The sequence below is a fragment of the Triticum urartu genome, chromosome 6 (assembly GCF_003073215.2).
Source record: "Triticum urartu cultivar G1812 chromosome 6, Tu2.1, whole genome shotgun sequence".
Classification (NCBI taxonomy): Eukaryota; Viridiplantae; Streptophyta; class Magnoliopsida; order Poales; family Poaceae; genus Triticum; species Triticum urartu.
In genome coordinates this window covers 495,390,404-495,408,622 of record NC_053027.1, presented here as the reverse complement: position 1 = coordinate 495,408,622, position 18,219 = coordinate 495,390,404, and positions in this window count along the sequence as shown.

Sequence of the window (18,219 nt, the reverse complement as noted above, 5' to 3'; positions counted from 1 at the left end):
CTCCGCACTCGGCATGCCGTCCCTCAATCATCTTCGGCTCCACTCCAAAAGTCTTGAGCCATAATACAAAGTGAGGGGTAACGCGGAGGAATGCTTCGCACACAACGATGAATGAGGAAATATGGAGGATGGACTCCGGAGCTAAGTCATGAAGTTCCAACCCGTAATAAAACAGCAGCCCCCTCACGAAGGGATCCATCGAGAAGCCTAACCCCCGAAGGAAGTGAGACATGAACACTACGCTCTCACCGGGCTGGGGGCTGGGAATAGCTTGCCCTTGAGCAGGCAACCTATGCGTAATTTCGGCGGTCAAGAACTTAGCCTCCCTCAACTTTAGCACATCCTCCTCCGTGACGGAGGAGGGCATCCATCGGCCTTGAAGGTCAGAACCGGATATTGTCGAAGGTTCGAAGCGCTTGCAATCTGAAGCCTAGGGTGTTGGGACTCGAGGCAATGGGCGAACTCATTTGGGATTGAAAAGGGGGTAAGACCTTGGTCTCTTTATAAGTGGTTGAATACCAAGAGCCCTCCCCGTAACCATTCAGGACTCGCCTTTAATCGAGAAAAAGTGCTAACGGGCACGATTGGGTTACTCACGTCCGTATTTATGGGAATCCCGTAAAAAGGGTACACGATCTCTGCTTTGACAAGACGTGCCAAGGAAACCGCCTCGCAAAACATGCTGAGGCGGAAAAGTAAAAACAATTCCAGTAAAGGACTTGGCTGTAGTGTGATGGCGCACTACAGAATACGTCGGCAGATTTGATTTGTGCAAATATTATTCTCTATGGCAATATGTGGAAACTTATTTTACAGAGCCGGACACTATTCTTGGTGATTACAATCTTCTATGAAGGACTTGGAGGAGGAACCTGCCTTGCAATACCGAAGACAATTTGCGCGCCGGACTCGTCGTCATTGAAGCCTGGTTCAGGGGCTACTGAGGGAGTCCTGGATTAGGGGGTGTTCGGATAGCCGGACTATACCTTCAGCCGGACTCCTGGACTATGAAGATACAAGATTGAAGACTTCGTCCCGTGTCCGGATGGGACTTTCCTTGGCGTGGAAGGCAAGCTTGGCGATGCGATATTCAAGATCTCCTACCATTGTAACCGACTCTATGTAACCCTAACCCTATCCGGTGTCTATATAAACTGGAGGGTTGTAGTCCGTAGAAGAAGAATCAACTCCATACACAATCATACCATAGGCTAGCTTCTAGGGTTTAGCCTCCTTGATCTCGTGGTAGATCTACTCTTGTACTACCCATATCATCAATATTAATCAAGCAGGAGTAGGGTTTTACCTCCATCGAGAGGGCCCGAACCTGGGTAAAACAAAGTGTCCCCAGTCTCCTGTTACCATCCGGCCTAGACGCATAGTTCGGGACCCACTACCCGAGATCCGCCGGTTTTGACACCGACAAAGACGCTAGTGTCCATGTACTCGGCGATCGCCGCGGCGCGATGATAGAGCTCGGGCGCCACCGCCTCCAACTCCTCGTCGGCTTTGGCACGGAGAGTGGCCAGCTGGTCCAGATTTAGCCCAGGGTACCACCCCTTGACGAATTCCAAGGCTCGGCATGCACCCGCCCGGGCGGAGGAGCCTTTCCACACTTCGATGCGACCGATGGCCACCTCCAACCAATCGGAGGTCCGATTGATGGTGCGCAGAGCGGGAGTACCCGACCAGAGGGCAGAAACCACCTGGGCTCCGGCGTGCTGAAGACGGCGGAGGGCCCGATGCGCCGGCTGGAGACGAGCTTGGATGGCAAGCATCTTCTCGGCGAGAGTCCGAGGGGCATTGGGTGCGATTGTTGCACCATCCAGCCTCCGCTCGTCATGGTGAGCCTCGACGACTTGGCTGGCGGCGACGGAGTAACCAAGGAAATACTCTGCATAAGAAGAAAAAAGAAATATGAAGCCAGAAGCCGGTTCATATGGCAAGTCGGCAGGCGGAAGAAAGAGAAGGACAACTCACCATCGTGTAGGTCCTCGATTTCGCCGTAGCCGTCCGACAAGGCCTTCTCCTTCTCGACCCAGTTCGAGCGCTGAGTCTCGAACTCGGCCTGAAGGGCCTCCTCCGCATCCTTGAGTTTCTGCAGCTCCGCCTTGTGCTTGTCCGCCTGGTCAGCCAGCTGCTTGGCCAGGCGGTCTCGCTCTTGCTCCACCTTGAGGCGCTCCGCCTCCTTGGCGCGCAACGCGGTTTGGGCCTCGCCTAGATCCTGCCGCAAGCCGGCATTGGCTCCTGCAAAGACAAGAAAGAAAAGATAGTTAACATCAATAAAGAAGACAAGTAGATGCTGGGAAGATCCGGCCCGACTGCTCACCAGTCGGCCTGAATCTTGGGGACTACACCTAGCGGGTGCGCTAACGTGCCCCCACGAGAAAGGAAGCGGAGTGCTTATGTAACACCCACGATGCGGCTATATCTCACACGTGTCGGGGCACGACTTGGAGGCATAACCGCATGGTGGTTTTTTCACAAGAAGGGTCATCTTCACACAATCCCATGTAATGAACAAGAATGGGATAAAGAGTTGGCTTACAATCACCACTTCACACAATGCATAAATTAAACATACATCATTCAGAGTACACTCAAGGTCCGACTACGGAACCAAAATGAAAGAAGACAAATGAACATTTATGGAGTAGGGCAAGATGGCACTTGCAAGAAAAGAAAAAGAAAGGGAAGGAGAGGTGGTGATGAGGGGGAAAGTGATGAAGCTTGGATCCCAAAGAACATGCCTCAATGCAATATGCTCACAACATGAAGATGCACATGATGATGGGGATATGCACAGTGGCACCAAGCACAAAGCAAACACAAATGCAATATGACAAGGTAAGCATGGCAATGAAATGAGTAGAGCAACATAACAAAACAAAATGAGACCAAAAGATGGAACCCCGAATGGAATTGGGTGGAGACCAACATGGATATATTTTGGGATATCACAATATCTCTTATTTAATTAATGCATCTATATACCTGGTAAAGGGTGGAAGGCTTGGCCTTATGCCTGGTGTTTTGTTCCACTCTTGCCGCCCTAGTTTCCGTTATACCGGTGTTATGTTCCTTGATTTTGCGTTCCTTACGCGGTTGGGTGATTTATGGGACCCCCTAGACAGTTCGCCTTGAATAAAACTCCTCCAGCAAGGCCCAACCTTGGTTTTACATTTGCCTACCTAAGCCTTTTTCCCTTGGGTTTTCGCGAGCCTGAGGGTCATCTTTATTTTAAACCCCCGGACCAGTGCTCCTTCGAGTGTTGGCCCAACCTGGGCGATGTCCGGCACCCCCTGGGCAATCCAGGGTCTATGCCAACCCGACGTCTTGCCCATCCGGTGTGCCCTGAGAACGAGATATGTGCAGCTCCTATTAGGATTTTTCGGCACATTCAGGCGGCTTTGCTGGTCTTGTTTTACCATTGTTGAAATGTCTTGTAAACCAGGATTCCGAGACTAATCGGGTCTTCCCGGGAGAAGGAATATCCTTCGTTGACCGTGAGAGCTTATGATGGGCTAAGTTGGGACACCCCTGCAGGGTATTATCTTTCGAAAGCTGTGCCCGCGGTTATGAGGCGGATGGGAATTTGTTAATGTCCTTTTGTAGAGAACTTCACACTTGACTTAATCACAATACATCAACCGCGTGTGTAGCCATGATGGTCTCTTTTCGGCGGAGTCCGGGAAGTGAACGCGGTTTGGGTTATGAATGAACATAAGTAGTTTCAAGATCACTTCTTGATCACTTCTAGCTTCGCGACCGTTGCATTGCTCCTCTTCTCGCTCTCATTTGCGTATGTTAGCCACCATATATGCTTAGTGCTTGCTGCAGCTCCACCTCATTACACCATCCTTCCTATAAGCTTAAATAGTCTTGATCTCGCAGGTGTGAGATTGCTGAGTCCTCGTGACTCACAGATTCTACCAAACAGTTGTAGGAACCGACGATGCCAGTGCAGGTGACGCAACCGAGCTCAAGTGGGAGTTTGACGAGGAACGCGGTCATTACTATGTTTCTTTCCCCGATGATCAGTAGTGGAGCCCAGTTGGGACGATCGGGCATTTAGCAGTTGGGTTGTCTTCTTTCATTTTGGTTCCGTAGTCGGACCTTGAGTGTACTCTGAATGATGTATGTTTAATTTATGCATTGTGTGAAGTGGTGATTGTAAGCCAACTCTTTATCCCATTCTTGTTCATTACATGGGATTGTGTGAAGATGACCCTTCTTGTGACGAAACCACCATGCGGTTATGCCTCCAAGTCATGCCCCGACACGTGGGAGATATAGCCGCATCATGGGCGTTACAGCTTACTCCGGCTCTCAGTGAAATCAGTGGTCCGCTTGGCCAGATCCTGGACCTAAGAGTTGAAGGCGGCCGCACGGATGTTGTGGTAATCCTGCAACAGAGACAATGGAAGAAAGGAAGGAATCAACACTCGGAACTCGCCTTTAAGTTCCGAGCCGCCTGCTCAGCAGCCGGCCCGGAACATGGGGCTACACCCCACGGAAGACTACAGAAATTGAAAGCAAAACACAAGGAACATACCCGGACGGCAGCTCGCGACGCCAAGAATGTCTTCGTATAGTTCTTGAGGGCATCACCTTGGGCCTGAAGCAGGGAGTGGACCTCATGCGCAGCCCTGTTCAGGACGCATGTCCCGCCCCCAGACGTCCATTCTCGCGGGACGGCACTAGTGGCCTCCGCTTTTGGGGCTGATGAGCTTGAGGCCCCAACCTCCTGCGGCCGTGGCACCGAAGTCGCCTTCGCCACACGACGGCGCACCGGAGTATGGGCCAACGGAGTCGCCCCTACCGCCAGCTCGCTGCCGACTAGCGGCGCCTGCGGCGCCTCAGGCCGACTGGCCTGAACGTCGGCAGTCGGCATGGGCGGGTTCGCCTCCACCCTCGACATGCCGGCGCCGCCCTCCTCTCCCCCCGCGACTGGCTGCTTATCATCGGTTGCTCCAGTCGGTGTTGGGATCCCTGGCGCCGGCGGCATGGAGCGCAACGAGACGACAAGCTGTGGAGCCTGGTCGCATGTGGCTGCTTCCGCTTGCACCTTGGCAGCCGCGTCTGCCTAGGCCTTGGTTGCCTCCTCCTCCCGGGCTTTGGCTGCAGCGTCAGCTTGGTCCTTGGCCGCCGCGTCCGCCTCCTCCTGCACCGCCTTAGCCGCGTCCGCCTTCGCCTGCTCCGCCCTCTCCTTCTCCTCGTGCGCCTCCCGCGCGTTCTTCTCCGTCGCCTCCCGGAGGTCAGCGAGTGGGTCTATGCGGCGGGCGTTGGTGGAACCATCCGTCCCCCCGATGACGGAGGTGGAGGCCGACCGCTCAAGAGAGAGCGGGGCTCTGCTCACACAAAACAAGAAGAATTCAGAAAGGGTTTGCGAAGAAGACATAGAAAGAACAAAGAAAGAAATGCTCTTATGCGGACACCATCGGCGGCTGCTTTGGGGCCCTCTAGAACCCGGTCGCCTTCGCGGCGGCTTCCTCCCGCCTAGTCTCCGCGGCCGAGCCCTTGGGCTTCTTCGGCCGGCCGCCTGGCAGCTGCGTGCTGGCTCGACGCTTCAGTGCGCCGCCTGGTGCGGGCGGTGCCGCTGAGGAGCTCGCTCCTGCCTTGTTAGTGGCCGGGGGCGGCGCGGCTCGGCCTCTTCCTCGTCATCATCCGGCCACGTCTCGAGGCTGCCTCCTCCACTAGAGCCACCTGCTCCGTCGCCACCGCCTGTGGTGTCGTCTTCCTCCAAAAAGAGGCCGCTCCCAATTCGGGGTCGTCTGCGTCGATGTCGGTGTCAAAGCCGGCGGATCTCGGGTAGGGGGTCCCGAACTATGCGTCTAGGCAGATGGTAACAGGAGACAAAGGACACGATGTTTTTACCCAGGTTCGGGCCCTCTCGATGGAGGTAAAACCCTACTCCTGCTTGATTAATATTGATGATATGGGTAGTACAAGAGTAGATCTACCACGAGATCAGAGAGGCTAAACCCTAGAAGCTAGCCTATGGTATGATTGTTGTTGTCCTATGGACTAAACCCTCCAGTTTATATAGACACTGGAGGGGGCTAGGGTTACACAGAGTCGGTTACAATGGGAGGAGATCTACATATCCGTATTTCCAAGCTTGCCTTCCACGCCAAGGAAAGTCCCATCCGGACACGGGACAAAGTCTTCAATCTTGTATCTTCATAGTCCAAGAGTCCGGCCAAAGGTTATAGTCCGGCTATCTGGACACCCCCTAATCCAGGACTCCCTCAGTAGCCGCCGGACCAGGCTTCAATGACGATGAGTCCGGCGCGCACATTGTCTTCGGCATTGCAAGGCGGGTTCTCGTCCAAATTCCGAATACCTATTTGAATAGTGTCCGGCTTCTCATGAATGTTGTGCTCCTTGGCTTCCACACCCAATAATGGCCACCTTCCACGTGTCAAGCGAATGTGAAGAGCCAAGGTGTTTTTACATTTACCCCCTAGCTATGTAAATGAGCTGCCTATTAAAGAGACGAGGATTCAGATCCAAATCACACCATCCTCCCTTAGCGAGATTTCATCGGAGCGCACCCGACAGAGATCCATTCCATCACGGACGGTCGGCGCAGCTCCTCTTCTCGCTCCCCCAGCCCCAAGCCCGGAGATTGGCAGAGATGTTCCATCCCGCACAGCAAACTAGTGACGCTTTAGACCAAGGGATTTCTCCCCCCAGCATACATGGTCCCGGTTCGAGCCGGGCTCGCCACCTATAATGGCGGAGAGCAAGCGGAGAGCCTTCCCAATCCCTCCAAGGGAGAGCAGGTATGCCTTGTCCCTCATTTGATAAGAGGGCTCAGATTTCCAATTCATCCGTTTCTCCGGGGGCTCATGGAGTTCTACGGCCTCCAGTTGCACAGTCTTACGCCTGCCTCCATACTGCATATTGTGGGCTTCGTAGCCCTTTGCAAGCTGTTTTTGGGCTGCGAGGCTCACTTCACGCTATGGAAGAAGCTGTTCTGCCTTGTGCCCCATTCTTAGAAGGGGTCAATATATCAAATGGGCGGAGCCGAAGTGTGGCGCATCGCCGGGACAGGATATCTATCCGGAACCCCAAAGAAAACGTCCGAAGACTGGCCTTCAGAATGGTTTCATATAGAAGATGTCCCCCTCCCGGATCCTATCCAGATCGGCCTTCCTGAGTTTGACAATGCTCCTTTGAAGAAGCGCCTGAGCTGGCGTCCACAGAGCCCCCAGGAGGAAGATGACAGGGACGTTCTTTACCTGATGAGCCGGATAAGGTCGCTAGCTCAATCCGGATTGACCAGGATCGAGGTCATGGCCATATGCATTATGCGGGGGGGTGCAGCCGCTTCAATATAGCGGCCACCCCATGTGGGATTTCTACGGGGAGGATAACGCCACCCGCTGCGGCCGCAAGGGGCCGGATTCGGTCGCTGATCTAGTAAAGATCTTGTCCAATTTGTACAAGGGAGAAGAGGAGGAATTCCTCCGCTTCAATCCATAGGGCGGATTTTCTATGTACAATCCTCCGAGATGGGTAAGTTGATACTTTTTCTTGCCCATTTGTTCCATATTCCCATAGTTAAGTATTTCATCTTGCGATTCCAACGCAGGAGCTGCGTAAGGCCGTAAGGGAGATAAACAGCCCTCCTCCACAACCCGAGGATCCGGAACGGTCCCTCGACCCGGCCTCCCAAGAGGATACGGACATATTAGTGGAGCTAATCGATAGGGTATTTTACCAATTAAGCAACGACAATGCCTTGGTGGCCATTACGGCCGATTACCCTGGGCTACTTCCAGCCTCACAGGTAACTGAGACCGAAGTCCCAGCACTTTGAAAAGGATCCATCCTTGCGTATTTTTGTTTACCATATACCAACGGTGTCTTGCAGGGGAGGCCCTTGGGGCGGCATGCCGAGCCTGTGGCGACTAGCCAACAAGGGGCTGCGAGGCCAGGCAAGCTGAAAAGAAATGCAGTCCGGACTGGGACACCGGCACAGCGGTATGGCGCGCCGTCCTACTCCAAGATATCATTCTCAGAGGCATACTAACGCCCGTGCTTTATTTAGGAAAAAGAACGCTCGCCGGACTATATCCGGAGAGGTCGCCAATCACGCCTCCACTAGTCAGGCTCCAAGGCCGGATCCGGAAGCGGAAGCAAATACGAGGCGCGTGTCGGATGCTCCTCCGACAAAGGATGCGGACAGACTGTCCGCCACAAATTCCGAGGTGGAGAGTGCCATGAACCACAGGCGTCGCTGGGCCATTCTCTGTGACGCTTGTTTCTCCCAAGAGGCATTTGATGCTTTCAACTCAGGAGATGCGTACCTCCGTGCTGCTCAAAATGGTCTAGCCAGAGCCACGGATCAGTATGTAAAGGACATACGGCTGAGAAAATTTGGTGATTATATATATATATATATATATCAGTAGCCCCTAAGACTTGAAACAGTTAGAATAACTGATTTAAGGATCACATGTTATGCAGGTTTATACAGAAAAGAATACCCAACTATCCCAGGAGCTAGAAGAGTGCAAAGCTTGACTTCAGGCCGCACTAGCCGCAGGAGAGAAGTCCAAGAAGACCCCCTCTGGTAAGACATATTGAAAATGATAGGTACCATATAGAGTGCGGCATATGTGCGAATATAACGATGAAATTGTAGATGACGCTGGAGGAAATCCGGACGAGCAACAACTCCGACGCCAGCTAGAGGCTGGCGAGAGCATGCTTACCAAGGTTAGGCAGGAGAAGAATAATCTCCAGGATGCCAACACCCAGCTTAGCGTGGAACTAAAAGATGTTCGTGTTGAACTGTCGGACTCCGTGAAGGAGAATCAACGGCTTCGACGCGGCATTTTCAATAAGTGATTGAACGAACTTTGGAAAAGAGTTCGGCGAAGAAGTCGATTAACAGAGTTATGTCTCTAGGTATGCTAACAGGTCGTCCTGTGGAGGAAATACCCGGTTCTATGGGTGACCTTATTCCCGAGCTCTCACAACTGCACGAACGAGTTCGGCAGGTGATGCAAGGCGTTGCCCAGGCCTTGTGGCCGTCCGTCTCCGTGCCCGAAGGCTTTGGAGAGCTTGCGGAGAAGCTGAAGGGAGCGCGGCGGCGCTTCCGATTATGGAAGATATCGGCCTGCCGTCAAGGTGCCAGGGAAGCCTGGGCCATGGTGAAGACGCGGTATACCAAGGCTAATCCAAACCACATGGCCGAGGTCGGACCTGTGGGGCCCGATGGGAAAGAGATCCCTGTTAGTCTGATGTACGGGAAAGTAGAATTGGCCGCAAAGTGTTCCCAACAGGATTGTAAGTTAGACAGCCTGTTGGATGGTATAGAGGAAGAATTTAGTCAGTCATAGTGACTATGTAATTGAAGTGACATTTGTAATGCCTTCTAGCCAGATTGTAGATCATTTGTCATGGCGGACCTTTTCGCTTCGACCTCTGGACCCGATAGTCCGGAGTGAATCCGAATACCCTCTCAGTTATGAAAAACCGGGGTATGCGTGGAAACCAGGCGTAGGGGTCATTAGTGCTTGAACAGACAAGTGCCCAACTAGTTATGTTATATTACATGGTTAGTAAGAAACATCTTCCAGGGAGAATAGTCCCGTTAGGGGTTCCTTTCCCTGGGTATGCATGCCCTAAAGTGCATGTCTGGGCTGCGGAAAGAATCGCAGGAAAAAACATCTGGGGGCATATATAAAAAATGGGTAAAAAATCATCTTTTGTTCACCGATCGAATATTCTCTTAAGAACGCTAGCTTTCAGCTTCACCCAGTCTGAGGTACACATCCGGCTGACCCGGCAGTAACAATCGCAGAGGTGCTCCCCTTATGCCCTAGCCGAATTAACGGGAACGTAGTGAAGGAAATATGCCCTAGAGGCAATAATGAAGTTATTATTTATTTCCTTACACTGATCCAGATGACTCTAAATCTCAATCTGGATACATATTGAAAGAGGGAGCAATTAGCTAGAGTAGCTCCGTGCAGAGCATTGTTGACATAGAAATTTGCAAAATACTTACGGATTTGGATGTGGCAGACCCTTTGACTAAACTTCTCTCACAAGCAAAACATGATCACACCTTAGTACTCTTTGGGTGTTAATCACATAGCGATGTCAACTAGATTATTGACTCTAGTAAACCCTTTGGGTGTTGGTCACATGTCGATGTGAACTATGGGTGTTAATCACATGGTGATGTGAACTATTGGTATTAAATCACATGGCGATGTGAACTAGATTATTGACTCTAGTGCAAGTGGGAGACTGAAGGAAATATGCCCTAGAGGCAATAAAAAAGTTATTATTTATTTCCTTATATCATGATAAATGTTTATTATTCATGCTAGAATTGTATTAACCGGAAACATAATACATGTGTGAATACATAGACAAACAGAGTGTCACTAGTATGCCTCTACTTGACTAGCTCGTTAATCAAAGATGGTTATGTTTCCTAACCATGGACAAAGAGTTGTTATTTGATTAACGGGATCACATCATTAGGTGAATGATCTGATTGACATGACCCATTCCATTAGCTTAGCACCCGATCGTTTAGTATGTTGCTATTGCTTTCTTCATGACTTATACATGTTCATATGACTATGAGATTATGCAACTCCCGTTTGCCGGAGGAACACTTTGTGTGCTACCAAATGTCACAATGGAACTGGGTGATTATAAAGGAGCTCTACAGGTGTCTCCAAAGGTACATGTTGGGTTGGCGTATTTCGAGATTAGGATTTGTCACTCCGATTGTCGGAGAGGTATCTCTGGGCCCTCTCGGTAATGCACATCACATAAGCCTTGCAAGCATTGCAACTAATGAGTTAGTTGCGAGATGATGTATTACGGAACGAGTAAAGACACTTGCCGGTAATGAGATTGAACTAGGTATTGAGATACTGACGATCGAATCTCGGGCAAGTAACATATCGATGACAAAGGGAACAAGGTATGTTGTTATGCAGTCTGACCGATAAAGATCTTTGTCGGTGTCAAAACCAGCGGATCTCGGGTAGGGGATCCCGAACTGTGCGTCTAGGCCGGATGGTAACAGGAGACAGGGGACACTTTGTTTTACCCAGGTTCGGACCCTCTCGATGGAGGTAAAACCCTACTCCTGCTTGATTAATATTGATGATATGGGTAGTACAAGAGTAGATCTACCACGAGATCGAGGAGGCTAAACCCTAGAAGCTAGCCTATGGTATGATTGTTGTGTATGGAGTTGATTCTCCCCTACGGACTACAACCCTCCGGTTTATATAGACACCGGATAGGGTTAGGGTTACACAGAGTCGGTTACAATGGTAGGAGATCTTGATTATCGCATCTCCAAGCTTGCCTTCCACGCCAAGGAAAGTCCCATCCGGACACGGGACGGAGTCTTCAATCTTGTATCTTCATAGTCCAGGAGTCCGGCTGAAGGTATAGTTCGGCTATCCGAACACCCCCTAATCCAGGACTCCCTCAGTAGCCCCTAAACCAGGCTTCAATGACGACGAGTCCGGCGCGCAAATTGTCTTCGGCATTGCAAGGCGGGTTCCTCCTCCAAGTCCTTCATAGAAGATTGTAACCACCAAGGGTAGTGTCCGGCTCTGTAAAATAAATTTCCACATATTGCCATAGAGAGTAATATTAACACAAACCAAATCTGCTGACGTATTCTGCGGTGTGCCATCACACTACAGCCAAGTCCTTTACTCGAATCATTTTTACTTTTCCACCTCAGCATGTTCTGCGAGGCGGTTTCCTTGGCACGTCTTGCCAAAGCAGAGATCGTGTGCCCCCTCTTTACGGGATCCCCATCAATACGGACGTGGGTAACCCAATCGTGCCCGCTAGCATGTTTTCTCGATTAAAGGCGAGTCCCAAACGGTTACGGGGAGGGCTCCTGGTATTCAACCTCTTATAAAGAGACCAAGGCCTTACTTCTTTTCCAATCTAAAACGAGTTCGCCCGTCGCCTCGAGTTCCAACACCCTAGGCCTTCAGATTCCAGGCGCTTCGGACCTTCGACAATGTCTGGTTCTGACCTTCAAGGCCGATGGATGCCCTCCTCCGTCACGGAGGAGGATGTGCTAAAGTTGAGAGAGGCTAAGTTCCTGACCGCCGAAATTCCGCATAGGTTGCCTGCTCAAGGGCGAGCTATTCCCAATCCCCAGCCCGGTGAGAGCGTAGTGTTCATGTCTCACTTCCTTCGGGGTTTAGGCTTCCCGATGGATCCCTTCATGAGGGGGCTGCTGTTCTATTACGGGCTGGAATTTCATGACTTAGCTCCGGAGTCCATCCTCCATATTTCCTCATTCATCGTTGTGTGAAGCGTTCCTCCGTGTTACTCCTCACTTCGGTTTATGGCTCAAGACTTTTGGAGTGGAGCCGAAGATTATCGAGGGTCGGCTCGCAGAGTGCGGAGGTGCTGTCATCAGCAAGAATGCTGATGCTCCCTGGCCCGAGGGCTCCTTTCAAGAAGAGATCGGCTTGTAGCAACGAGAATGGTTCTATATCACCGCTCCCAGGAGCGCCAAGTGGGCGGTGCCTCCTGCCTTTCGCTCGGGTCCCCCATCACGGCTAGCGTCATGGGTCAACAAAGGATTAGATTGGGGTTTGCCCAAAGACGTGCCCCTGCTACAGGGCCGAATTAAGGATCTTTTGGAAGGAGACCTCGGTTTGGTCAAGGTGACGCAGGTCATGTTGATTCGCCGAACATTGCCCGGCAAACGTCGCCCCCTTCGTCTGTGGGAGTTGAGGGACCACGAGTTCTTCAGAATTTTATGGGCGCAACTCCCGCGGAGATGTATAGACTATTCTTCGGATCACAAGAGATGTGTCCGGATTCAGCCCAGGACGCAGGCCTAAGCTGCAATCGCCCGGATACTCAAGTAAGCAACCTTGTGCCCGGACCTTTTATCCATATAATCGTCATAAACTTGCCCCTAAAAGAGTTGTCTTTTTAAATAGGAGTGGACAGCGAAGGCGAAGTTGATCCGTTGTCCGGCTCCCCTTCCTGAAACCAGGCCAGATCCTGTGCTAGTCAGGATGCTGGAGATAATGCCTTTGGAGGGGGAGGACAAGGAAGCTACGGCCTCCTCGAAGGAGGCTGCTCCGAAGGGAGGAACCGACAATTCCTCTCCTAGAGGGGAGAAGAGAGCCGCCTCTGATGACCCAGAAGCCACGGCCTCAAAACGGGGGAAAAATCCTCGTTAGAGGGTGCGATGCCAGGGAGTTCCTTGGCCGGACTACGCCCTCAAGGGGATCAGCCCTCAAGCGAGCCGTAAGTGGAGAAAAGATTTTCCTTTTGAGGGATGAGAGAAATCCTTGATTTTGTTATCTGAGAAGATTTAACTAAAATTTTACCTTGTAGCTCGGACCTCAGCCCTTCGCAGCAGAGCTCGTCTTCGGGGGATCTCCTTCCGGAGATGATGGAGAGCGGAACGCCTCCCCCTACCGTGCCACCCAGCGAGACGGGCGACCCTGAGGTGTCGTCGCGGAGGGCTTCTCCGAATCCAGCAGGGATGGGAGGTGGTAGTGCGGCCCCCCGAAGTCCTCCGCGTCCGGCCTTCGAAAGAGGCCATAGGTCAAGTCAGGCGCCGTCTGGCGCTCGGCCGGAAGAACTAAAGATTCTGCTGGGGCGAGCTTCTATCTCAGAAGAGCACCGTGCCTTGATGGGCACGGTGATTGAAAGGATTGCATCCGTAGAAAGCGGATTGTATGAGGCCGTCAAAAGCTTACTGACGGGTTTTGAGGTATGTTAGATAGTGTATGCTTTTGTCAGTTGCGCATAAATAAGATGCGCCATGTGCAGATAGTAGCCCCTGAGACTCTTCGTGTTGTCAAGAAATGACGGCACGTAGAGGATCATAATCCCAGGTCTAAGATGTCACCTTTGAATGTAGGTGGCGAGGTGTCCGGAATCAAGTCGGACTAATGATTTGGCCGAACTAAAGCGGCAACTGGACGTGGCAGATGCTGACATCGCGCTTGTCAACAAGCGGCTTGATGAGGCTCAAGGTATGTAATTCTTCGGGCGGCGTTGGGTAAGAGGAGCTTCATGCTAGTGTCTTACAATGTGTGTGCTTGACGCAGATGGTACGGCCGCCATGGAGAATCTTAGGGCAGAACTTGCCCGAGCTAAGGAGCAAGCCAGAAAAAGTGATGTGGCTGCCAAGAAGGCCCTTGAAGAGCTGAGAGCCGAACAGGCTGCTCACTGCCGAAGCAAAGAGGAGATGGCCGAGATGGCCAAGAAGTTAAAGAGTGCTGCAGACCGTTGTGAACTTCTTGAGAAAGAAGACCAGGCGAAACAGACGGACTTAGAGAAGGCCGTTGCTGATGCCAAGGACGCTCGCTCTGCAATGAGAGCTGCGAAAGAGGAGCTGCGTCAGGCCGAACAGATTGCGGCTGGAAATCCCTTTATGCTGCGGAGGAAGTTTTGTGATCCGAAGTTTGCTCTATTGGACCGGATGTGGAGTGTGAAGGACACCTATCTGGACTTGGCAACAAGTGCCGCTGATGCGACCGAACACTTTCGAGATCAGAAGGATTGCGAAGTGGAAAAGCTTTTCTGGTCACAGTTTCATAATCCAGAGCGTCCACTGGCAGTGGATGACCGTTTGGCTCAATGGGCCGAACTGAATAGGTTGTCCGGACTCGCCATGAAGTACGTCATGGATCATCTGTGGCCAAGGAGATCGAAGCCGAAGAGTTATTTCAGCTTGGTGCAGCTATTTCTTGACGCGGTGCCGCGTACAAATGCAATTAAGAGGTCAGCATGCATAGAGGGCGCACGGATGGTTCTTGCCCGTGTTAAGACATACTGGGCAGAAATGGAGACCACTGTTGTTGCGTCCCGAGATTCGGACCAAAGCCGAGTACCTTCCGAGCACTATTTTCAGGAAGTTCTTGAAGGCGCTCGTGTAATAGAGACGCAGTGCCCGAAAGATGCTATGTTATGACAGCATATGTAATTATAAAGTAATGTTTTGATAAACTGTAGTGGCTTATTTTATACTTGTGCCTCCAAGTATTGTAAACACCTTCTAATCGGCCGTTTTAAGATATATATATATATATATATGTGTGTGTGTGTATAGAATCTGAAAGATGGCAGTCGTTGGCTTCAGCCCCCACGCACATAGTGCGGGGGTGCTCGCGGAAGACGCATTCTCACACTTAACCCAACGTCTTGGTCCTACAAAGGAGGTGATAGCGCAGTGGGCCAGGCAACCGGACTATAATGCTTTAACACTTTCACTTAGCCATAGGAGTTTGAAAATGAGACTCTTTAGGTAGCTCCTTGATGGCCACTGTGCTCGTCCGAATTCGGGGCGCGTATGTGCCTGACCGGGAAGCGGTCCTTCGTCAAAGCGGGGGAATCCGATAGATTCCGATCGGTCATCGAGTGGCTGACCAGTCTCATGCTATATCATGACAGTCAGTTTTCAGCTTTCTCTACTGAGGTGCTCGCCCTAGCCGAACCGGGGGCACAATCGCAGTAGTTCTCCTGGTGCTACCTTAGCCGATAGAGCAGAACGTAAGGTAGCCGAACTCAGGAGCCGGGCAACCCAACATTTGACCAAAGACATGATTCGGAGCTGATGCATATAATGCCAAAACTCGCGACGCCGAACACTCCCTAAGGTGTTCGGTCTTTGTGAGTGCGGGCCAAACAACACTCTTTATTGAAAAAGCCCCTAGTGTCCAGGTACGTGCAAAAATTCTGGCGTGGCCACATGCCAAGACGCCAGCCTCCTCCTTGGTTATATTAGAAAGAAAAACCAGGGGATGTGTAGCAACAAGAGACAGTAAAAAAGGTTTACGTAGGGTCTTAATCTAAAAAGAATCCTTTAGGATGGGTCCCTACTACACGTCTACGCATGTGTCTCCGTTGTGCCGTATCCTGGACGGGCGTCGCATGATGTTCATCTGTAAAAGAGAGGAACTGAGTTCAAAACGAGTCGTGCCGAAAAAGTTTTAAAATAAGTAAAGTAAGATATGTAAGTTTGAGCTTTATTGTCTCTTATTGTATATGAGTGGAGCCCCTTGTGCGGGGGTATATCGCTTCTTAGGCCTGCATCAATGATGATTTTGCACCGAACTCGTCTATCCGCGTTCGTGGTCTTTAAATGACCTATTTTGAAGTTTTTTGGCCGGTGAGGCCATTTTGCTGTGGGGCTGTTAAAGCGGCCGCACTATCCTCCGCTTGGGGAGGCGCACTTTAGTGCTTCCCCAACAAAGAGATGATGCCTCGTGGACCGGGCATCTTAAGCGTAAGAGATGCATAATGCGGTATTGCGTTAAGTCAAGCGAAAGCTTCTTGTCCCAGTAGTGCTTGATAGCGACTTGAGAACGGGACGACGTGGAAGGTCAGCTTTTTGCGGCGGAGGTTATCGGCAGAGCCGAATGTGACTGTGAGCCAGAGAAAACCCGTACAATGGGTGTCCGGACCAGGTATTACCCCTTGAAAGGAGGTTTTGCTGTGGCGGATTCTTGCTGGGTTTATCCCCATGTGCTGTATTGTATCCTGATATATCAGGTTTAGTCCGCTGCCACCATCCATAAGGACATTTGAAAACTTGAGTCTGCCAATTATTGGATCGAGTATCAAGGCAGTCCATCCTACATTCTTGATATTCCTAGAATAATCTAGCTGATCGAAGGTGATCGGTTTTGACAACCAGTGGCAGGATCCTTTGGGGGTGGGCCGTGTGGTGCGTACCTTTACGGGCACCGCACATTTTGTTATGTGAAGTGAGTTCACTGTTTTTACTTCTTGTGGGAAGTTCTTTTGCTTCCTGGTGCTCTGCTGTTGGGGGTTCGTCCTCGTCTTCGCTTGGTGTGTCGAGCCCCTTGTGTTCGGCATTGAGTCTGCCGGATTGTTTGAAGACCCAACAGTCTCTGTGGGTACGGTTAGTAGGCCTCCCGGGAGTGCTGTGTATCTGAAATATCCTGTCCAGGATTTTATTTAAGTTGGATGGATCGTCCCTGTTATCCTGGGGGGCGATTTTTTCCTGATTTATTCATGAGCCTTTGAATCCGGCATCGACTGCCGTGCTCTTTGGACTTTTTTCCTTAGTCCGGCGACGGTCCTTGTTGCGTTGCGGTCTTCCGTTTCCATCCCTGGTTTCGGATGTACTTGGGTTGCTGGGGCTGCACCTTGCCAACCAGCTGTCCTCCCCTGCACAAAAGCGGGTCATGAGGCTTGTTAATGCGGCCATTGTTCTTGGCTTTTCTTGGCCGAGGTGTCTGGCGAGCCATTCATCTCGGACGTTGTGTCTGAAAGCTGCTAAGGCTTCGGCGTCTGGATAGTCGACTATCTGATTCTTTTTAGTGAGGAATCTATTCCAGAACTGTCGAGCTGATTCTCCGGGTTGTTGAGTTATGTGACTAAGATCGTCTGCATTCGGAGGGCGGACATAGGTCCCTTGAAAGTTTGCTCGGAAAGCATCCTCGAGCTCTTCCCAGCTTCCAATTGAGTTTTCGGGAAGGCTTTTAAGCCAATGCCGGGCTGGCCCTTCAAGCTTGAGGGGTAGATATTTTATGGCGTGGAGATCATCTCCTCTAGCCATGTGTATGTGGAGGATATAATCCTCGATCCAGACTCCAGGGTCTGTTGTTCCATCGTATGCCTCTATGTTTATGGGTTTGAATCCCTCTGGGAATTCGTAGTCCAGGACCTCATCGGTGAAACATAGGGGGTGTGCGGCACCCCTGTATTTGGGTATGCCGGATTCTGGTGATGGCTTCGTAGCGTTGCTTACGAGAGCTTGCTTTCTTGGCCCATAAATGGACCTGACTGGGCCATGATGTAGATCCTTAAGAGGGTCGCATTCCGATTTAGGTTCGGCGCCGCTTGTCACTTTATGGGGTCGTCTATCCGACCGTGTGACTTTTTCATTTTTTGAATGCGAGGGTTCTGAGGCCTCTTCGTCGAATTCGGGCAGTAGCTTTCTTTTCGGATAGCTCTTAGTGCGGCGGCTATCGCCGTACTTATCTATGGCATTGATTACCTTGCTCCATCTGATCCGGAGTGCATCTTCCGCTGTTTTTAGCTTCCGCTTTTGCTTTTTTAGGCTGCGTGCAGTTGCAACGAGCCTCTCATGGAGATTCTTCTGCTCCATAGGTTTATTTGGCGTGAGGTCGTTCGGAATGCCGTTTTCACCGGGGGAGGGATGTTCGGTTTCTCTATCCATGTTGCCCTGCTCGGACGGCT